The sequence below is a fragment of the Otolemur garnettii genome, unplaced genomic scaffold (genome assembly GCF_000181295.1).
Source record: "Otolemur garnettii isolate 467f Iridium unplaced genomic scaffold, OtoGar3 scaffold00144, whole genome shotgun sequence".
Lineage (NCBI taxonomy): Eukaryota > Metazoa > Chordata > Mammalia > Primates > Galagidae > Otolemur > Otolemur garnettii.
The window spans coordinates 4,273,150-4,282,017 of record NW_003852539.1 but is presented as its reverse complement, the minus strand read 5'-3'; positions in this window follow the sequence as shown (position 1 = coordinate 4,282,017).

The window sequence follows — 8,868 nt, the reverse complement described above, 5'->3', positions numbered from 1 at the left end:
TTTTAATGCCTGACCCTACTCCTAGCATGCACGATGGAACAAACTTTCTGATGCTTCTTCAAATCAATGCAAAATGTGGAGCTTTGCAAGGACATTCAGATCTAAAGGAGAAAACTGTTTGGAGCAGGTCTGGCAGCAGCAACACTCCTAAACCAAAAGACCTGGATGCCCCAAGCGACCTTTGAAAGGCCTTCCTCCTCCAGGTCGCAACGTTCCCACTTCCAAGGGCCAGGACAAGGCCCATTGTGCAGGTCTTCTGCTACCCAATGCGGGAAGATGGACAATAGGCCAGGCCAATCACATTGAACCCCCTTCCTCCTAGAAAGAAAAGAAACCACCTCCTGAGAAGGTACTTAACTGGAGAAGGGAGCTGAGAGGACCCTTTATAGAACCCCACCTGCCCAGAAAGCAGCTCCCAGCGCTGGAATGTAAGATGTTTAAAGGCAGAGACCCCATGACTTTGACCTAAGGAAAGGAGCCGATAAAGGAATCCATAAATTCATGCTATGCACACACTCCAGAGACAAGAGAACTGACCCCTGCCGCCTAAAGCCCACCTCCCCTCTTGCTGTGGCAAAGGCAAGGTCCACCCCACCGCCACCACCTCCTCCACACACACAGATGCCACTTTCTGGCGACGGGGCCTGAGTTCGGAGGTGTGCCAGCCTCAGAGACGTGTCCTTTGCCGTTCACCCAAAGGTACCGTCTTAGGGATGGGCAGGGGTGACTATCCCTGGGTGGAGGGGGCATCGCTGTGGCCAAGAGGAGGGCACAGAGTGGCCCGCGATCACCACATGGCTAGGGAGAGGCTCCAAACGCGTTATGACTGGAAAAAGACTGGATCAGGTTATTGTCAGACGGCCTTCCGCTGCTACCTGCGCCCCAAGGGCCTTGCCCCACTCCGCCCCTCCAGGCCTTGTGTGCACCCCCAGCAGTGCCAGAGACGCCGCGCCCCAGCTCTGTTTCAGGCAGGGGATCCCAGGATACTTCCAGCAACTCTTGGAAGACAACAAGGCCTGAGCTTGGGTGACAGCGGCACCGCCTCCCACGGAGCAGCCCGCTGGGCCCCCTGCAGCCCCTCGGGAGCCCCGCCGCTGCGCCCGCCGTACGCCGCGGAGACCAAGGGTGCCATCTAGCGGGCGCGGCGGGCGGGGCCGTCGGGGAGCGCGGCGGCGGGGCGCGGAGAGCTTCCGGCGGCCTGGGCGGCGCGGCCCGGCCCGGCAAACTTCAGAGCGAGCTGCGTGGCCTAGGGCAAGTCCCCAGCCCGCTTTAAATCGACCCCCTTTCTCGTCAACGAAGAAGACCTGACCTTTCTGCTCAATTTCTCGTCGGGAAACGGGAGACCCGGGGCGGCGCACTGCCTTCCCCAGACCAGCCCCCTGGTCCGCGCCGCATCCCACTCTTGTCCAAGGATATCTTGAGCTCACCCGGTCCCCCAAAGACGGGAAGTAGAAGGAGGAGGCGCTGGAGAAAGCCAGCAGAATAGGAATCCTCACTGAACAGCAGGATCCTTTTCTAGGAATTGTAAACCCAGAATTGTAAATAAAATGCTAATGATTTATTCGTGTTCAAACTCCGGGGGCTGCGTTGCAGCTTTTGAAGGCAATTCCATTCCAAGCGTGGCTTTCCAGGAAGACAGGCCTCCCCGCGGTGCCTTCCAAGGGCTTCTCTCCCTTGCCATAGTCTGGAGTAGGGGACAGGCAGTGGTTCTCTGTAGAGTGCTGTCCGCCGGTCTTTCACTGACACCCGGATGGTGTCGGAGAGTGGCTGGTCTTTTTCCTTCAGTTCAATGAAATGCTGAGTCAGACCCCTCAGCATTCAGCAAATACTTCGCCGTTAGCAGTACCTGCTAAGCCCTTAGCTGAACACTGATAGTCAAAACAGTCGTGAGAGTCACATCTGGTGGGGAAGTTGAACAATCCCACAAATAAATACATACTTACAAATTACAGTGAGCGCAGGGTGGGGTTCGAGGAGTAGGTCAGGTTTCTAACTTTGGGGATGGATTCCATGAAAGTTCTGGGAGGCTGCAGGGGCCCTGGAGGAAATGGGGAGGGAGCACAGGGATCGAATCTGACCTTCTCTAGGAGACTTGACTGCTCTGGCTCGGTGCCCGTACTTAGTGCTTAGGGTGCCCGTCCAGGCCAGCTAAACAACAATGACAACTGCAACCAAAAAATAGCCAGGCGTCGTGACCGGCACCTGTAATCCCAGCTGCTTGGGAGGCTGAGGTAAGAGAATTGCCTAAGCCCAAGAGTTTGAGGTCACTGTGAGCTGGAGCCCCACGGTACTCGGTACTCTACTAAGGGTGACATAGTGAGACTCTGTCTCAAAAAAAAAAAAAAAAAAAAAAGACTTGACTGCCCTATATATTTTGAGGCATCTCTTTAAAGGGTGAGCTTTAAAAAAAAATAATAAAACTTAAAAGTAATCCAAGCAGTATGCATTTGCATCTGCACCTTCAGATGAAGGAGTAGCTTCCTGCTGCATGACCCTCCTGGGTAGGGCACCGAGCACGGGCAGCTGGAGGTGGAACACACAGAAGCTTTCCATTACATTCTGTCCATCCTGCCATGCTGACCACTGATCAGAGGCACAAAGATGACTGCCTCACTTTCAGCTTCTGCTCCCGAGGCAGCAGGAGGTGCTCAAGAGCCCCCAGGCCCTGGCTCAGAAACACCAGAAGTTTCAATGGCCACAAGCTGTCCACCTCAGAGCCCAGAGACCTGGAGCCACCACATCCAGCAATCCAGCAACTCTCTGCAAAAGCCCATCACAGGTTTTGTTTGTTTTTAATAAGAGAGTCTCTTCCCCATACTCCTTTTATGTAATTTCTAGAGAAATGATGAGTCTCTGGTTAATACTGACCTTTCTAAGGTCTTTTGTGAATGTAAGACACAAATGTGCTAAGGATGATCAAAATTCCTGCCTCCACCCACAAGCCAATGTTTTGCATTTGGTGGGCCTCAGTCACACCACCAAGGAAACAGTTCCTTAGCCACTGGTCGCTGTAGATCCTACTGTGGGGGGAATTTGAGCATCCTGCAGAAACCTGTACCTTTATAATTTTGTTCACTGGACAAATATTTATGTATCCCCTCCTATGGACTGATTCAATATTGGGCCCTAGGGTTCTAAAGCAGATAAAATAACTCCTGCCCTCAGGGAGCTTACAGTCTAGGTCAGATGCCTTCTTGCAAGGTGAAGAATTCTAGGATTCCCTCCCTGTACCCCACAGCAAGGAGATCCGAATTCCTACCCCTGTTGTGCACAATCCCGTGTCCCTTAAATTAATGTATATTTTGAAGGAATTCATGAAACAATCAGGTCCTTGGAGGAGGAAGAGGAGAATGAAAAGAAGAAGAAGAAGAGGAATAAGAGCAAGAGCGAAAAAGAAGATGGTACAATCCCATGTCCCTTAAATTAATGTATATTTTGAAGGAATTCATGAAATAATCAGGTCCCTGAAGAAGAGGAGGAGGAGAAGAAGAAGGAGGAGGAGGAGGTATTTGGCCAAGGCAGCCAGAACCAAAGTCAAAAAAAACAAAATACAACGTCTTTGGGCTACCCTGGTAGCCTAGGCTGAACCATGTCAAGAATCACACAAGCTTCTATTGGGCCTCTCAAAAATAATTCACAGTGTTAGAATTTCCCAATGTTGGATCAAAGGAACAAAACACACAAGAGCCCATACACACAGTATGATTCTATTTATATAAAGTTTAAAGTAGGTAGCAATAAGCTATGTGGGTGTAAAATTATGAAGACAGTAAGGAAATGGTCATCACAAATGTCAAGGAAAGGCTTATTTCTAGGTGGGAAAGGGTTGCGATAAGGAAATCTTATCTCATACAGCTGGCAGGGCTCAATTTTTGACATCTGTGTGATTACAAAACTATTTGCTTATAAATGATTAAATATTTACCAAATTTTATCTGTCTTTTATGTACTTTTCTATGTATGTAATAGCTCATAGTAAAAACCATGTTAAAGAAAAAGGAAAAGTGGTGGGATCATGCCTATGGTTCATCTTATAAGGGTACATGTGAATCTTTCTAAATGTAGAATATAAATGTCTTAACACAAAACAAAAAAAAAGGAAAAGGAAAAAAAGGAATATCTAGCCTAGTTTTATAATGTCTTATAAGTTTCTCAAACTGAATTGTTCAGTTGGAGCAGCTTTACTCTGCCTGAGTTCTATACAGGATGACCATGAAGTTCATGTGCAACTTAAAATAGGGTGCAATTTAAATAACACGCACACTTTATGGCCACCCTGTTTAACTGTATCAACACTTTGGTGGTTGCAACAGGCTCTAATTCTGGCTCAGACTTACAGATACAAGGAAGGTAAAAAGCTCGTGCTAGGAGACTTGAGCTCTAGTTCTGTGCCATTACTAGTTCAGTATATTACCTTGGACAAGGCCTTTTCCTTTCTGACCTCAGTTTCCTCTACTGCACAGTGAGAGGGGTTAGAAAGAATGATTTCACCCACCTGTGAGAGGAGCCTTCTGTGTTAAGTAAGGTTTTCCTTGTTCTAGAAGCCCACCCCTGGAGCCCAGCAAATCCTGAAGTGATGTCACACTGCCAGAGCAAGCGAGCATCTCAGTGGGAGGCCAAACACCCATTGTGGGCCTCTGGGACTACACAGAGACTGTTCCTGGGGGATGGGCACTCTGCTTCGCACCACCTTCCGGGATCCACAGACAGAGAATTGCTCCATCCGTTCTCAGATTCCGCCCCTCTGCAGAGGCAAGAGCTGTCTCTTTGGGCCTGACGTCCCTTGGGGATGTGAACACCGCTAAAATCTCATTGCTTAATCAGGTCCCACCCTTGGATCAATGGCTGGCATTAGACGAGCTTAGCGCAGTTTTATTAGTCTGGCTGCCCTCTTGCAGGTGTTATAGATGAAGAAATAAAATGAAGAGGAGAGGGAAAAAGGACAAAATCATTAGTCTGAAAGGAGCAAAAGAGCATCTTCTCTGTTTTGTATTCAGATTTAGAGCTGCGCTGTCCAAGCCAAGAGCACACACGGCAATCCATTTGTATGCTGCTTCCAGAAGTTCAGCTCAGCCTCCTCGTTTCCCACTTTGCCTGATAGCTGAGATCCCAGGAGCATTTAGTCCATAGCAACCCTAGCCCGACCCCTAAAGCCATCTTACAGGGCTCTGAAAACACCTGAGTTCCCATTCCTTCCTTCCTTCCTCCATTTCTCACAAGGACAGAAGGCTTTTGCCTGATGTAGGGAAACAGGCCTAACTATCCGCCAAATAATCCACCTTGAAAGTGTCATATTTGCTCTGAAGAGACTGGTCCTTCCACAGGCTTTGCAGAGAAGCCTGCTGCACGGTCCTCACCTTACCAAAGCTTTGGTTCCAACAGAGAAAACCCACGAGCTCTGCGTGCTGAAGCTCTCTAGAGAGGCACTTTGAATTAAGACCAGAAATGCTTTTAAAAGACTTTGGTCCTTGGTCTTCTAATGATGACCTCTTCCTTAATTTTGTGATGGCTTCATCTGCCTCTTTCGATCATCTGGGTAGCTATAAAAAGCTAAACACCTCCTACTAACCCCATTAGGATGAAAGCGGAGGATTTTATTATTCATTTTTAATAGGAAGGAGCTCAAACTCCCCCAGGAAGTGTAAAAGGTAGGTTTTGATGTATCTGGTTATGGAGAGGTTGCAACAAAGCAGACCCTCCAAGAATGGGAACGTCTTGTCGAAGGACAAGCAGGAAAGGTTGGGGTAACCCGTCTGTCCACGAAAGGAAAGGAAATAACCTCAGGCAGCTCCCACTGACTCCTCCAAGGTGCCTTAGCTCGGTGGTGTGGACTGATTTCAGGACCTGCCTGGGAATCCAGGAATAAACCAAATCCCCTAGACCACTGTCTCCTGATAATCATCTGTTAAACATTTGCAACACACACACACACACACACACACACACACACACAAAGGTAACTAAACGAACAGTTCCCTCCAGGACCGTGCCGTTCATAACAGTAATAAAGCCCCTGCCACAGACAGTGTCATTATCCAAACGCCATTAACATCAATATTCGTATCAAATGCCATCTGGCAAAGGAGCCTGCAAACCGAAACCCCTCCTATTCTGGGACTTCCCAGGCTAGTGGGGAGAGGGCGGCTGACGCTTAGGGTCTGAGGGGGCCAGGGCTGCCTGAGCATGTGGGGCCAGGCAGCAGGCACGCCCTGGGGGGTACTAAGGTTCACAGGGAAGAAGAGGACAAGGAAGGGTGGAAAACATCTAAGCCTAATTTATTCACTGTCACTGACTTCTCTTCAAGTCTTAATTATGAAGATGCAACCAACCGCTCCTTCACAATGTCATAATAGGAAACTGATTTGAGTATTTATATAAACCTCAGAGGAATCATTGTTTTGAAGAGAAACAGAACTTAACCTCCCGCCAGTCCCCAGGGCTGCCTTACAGACAGCGTCACACACACAACCCTATACTTAAGCTGAAAGAGCCTTCTGTGGGGAGTAATTATGTGACCCCAAAACACTAGTTCTTCCTGGAGAGAGAGGCTGGGTGCTTGGGGCACAGCTCAGCTCCTCCTCTGGGCCAGATCCTGCTTCCCAACCACTACATTGGGGTCACACGTGTGTCCCCCTGAGAACCAGAGGTCACCCAACCACGAGTTCTGACGTCCCTGCGCCTGAGTATGTGCAAAGAAGGAAAAAGGCAGGAATCTTGTGGGTCTAGAGCCTGATGATGTGGTGCTGGGCCAAGGCGGAAAGAAAAAGAAGAGCAGGCCTGGAAGAGACGCCGAGCCGCATCTCTCCCTTCTGTCAATTTTAGCTATTAGGATTATAAACGCCTGTGAATGAATAAGTGAAGACCTGCCTCATGGGGTTATGGTGAGATAGGAATGGATTCATAGTCATGATAATAGTGATAATAATAATAATAATAGCTACCTCTATGATACCATTTATTGAATCTAACAAGCACCAGGTATGGGGCTGAGTGATTCACATTTTATCCCACTTAATCTTTACCATAACTATGTGAGGTTAGAAAGTATTTATCCCCATCGATAAAGATGACAAGATTTTCGAAAGAGGTTCAGAGAAGTGAGGTATTCTACTCAAGCTAAGGAACTCCGTAAGTGAGACTACTGGAGCTTGAGTACAAATCTACCTAACTCAAGTGCCCAAGCTCTTAATCACTGTTCCATTACCAGAAACATTTTATAAGCTGAGCAAGCTCATGAGTTCTGGCTGTATTGCTTCCCAGCTGTGTGACCTTAGGTTAGTCACTTTGCCTCCCTGGGTCATTTGCCTGCCTCACAGGGATGTTGTTAGGGATGAGGGCTGAGACAGGACCACTCTTTCAGAAACATAAATGAAACTGTACAAATGCAAATAGCAACCACAGTGAGCTGCACTGTTAGGAACAGCATGGCACATCGGTAAATATCTGGGAGGGAGCAGCAACTGCAAAGAGCCGTGGCTGTAGGGAAATGCTCGGGAAGGAGGCTATGTTTGAGCCCAGGCTCAAAGGCAGCCGCAGAGCAGAGTGGCCGTTTCCTACCACTGCAGACTCCCTAGGGAACAAGCAAGAGCCGGAGAGATGCTGCTTGTGCTGTGAGCTAAGAACAGGCCTTTGGTCCCACACAAGCCAGCTTAGGGCCAGCCACACTCCCACAGCCTGGGACTTGGACAGTAGTAACACGATCATAATTACTCTTAGCAGCAGCTGCCAGCATCTACTGAGATGCAGCCAGCTGGTAACAGCACTTGGAACTGCTTTGACTTGCACTGTCTCTGTGGAAGTGAAGAAGTTACAAGGAGAAAAGCTTCGCTATTGGATATTGGGAAGCTTTGTAACATGTCCCATGGAAGAATTCTTAAAGTGACAAAGAGGTCTGCATGTCTTAGAACTTTCCATAGCAGTCCTTTGTAGCCATGCAGCACAAAGCCTTGTTACAGAAGACAGAAACAGGCTTGGAGAGCTATTTCCTGGCAGAATCTAAGTCTTTGACTCCAGTACAGTACTGCTCACTCTGGGTCTCCTATGATACAATCCGTCATGCATTACCACCTCTAGCTCCCTACGTGCCCCTTGGGGCTGATGTGGCAGGAACTTGCTGAGATAGGTGTGGACACCAGAACAGAGCTGAGGTTCCTTTGCGTGGGAAAGCAGAAGACACCACTACCAGAGGGGAGCAAAGTCAGAGCACAGCTCAAGAAAGTCCAGAGTAAGGAGACAAGGTCCAACGAGGTAGGTCAGGATGTAATGGGAAGTCTGACTAATTGCATCAAATGCCAGCCAGCATTTAGAGCTCACCTTTCCGGCCAGCAAGGACGTGACTCATGGCTTCATCAGCCCTTGTTCCAAAAAGCCCTGGGTATGGTGGGTGTTTGGAGTGAAGAGGGGCAGCTCCTGCCACCGAGTACACAGATGCCAACTCCCTGCCCGCCACTGCCCATGGTGACCTCTGAAAACCCTGTGCGCTGTCTTCTCTGACCCCTGCCTGTTAATATCACAACCCTGGCAGGCGGAACGTTCTCCTTTTGTGCTTTTCCCCGATGCTCTCAGGCAGAAGAGTCATTAATACTTCACAAGGAATGAAAAATCAAGTGGGGAAGACAATTTTTTTTACCGTATTTTTTAAACATTTGGGTAAGAAAAGTCAGATGTCAAAAAAAAAATCCCATTTACATCTCTTAAAATACGAGCAATTAATATTTTCCATGGAGGTTCACGCTCCTTCTCTTCATTCTGTTTGCAGGGTATTGTTAAGCCATGCTTTGTAATTTGTTGCATGTTTAAATATTCAGTCTGTATTTCATTTGGGCTACACATTTAATTCAGCCAACATGTTCATTTTAAGATCAATAC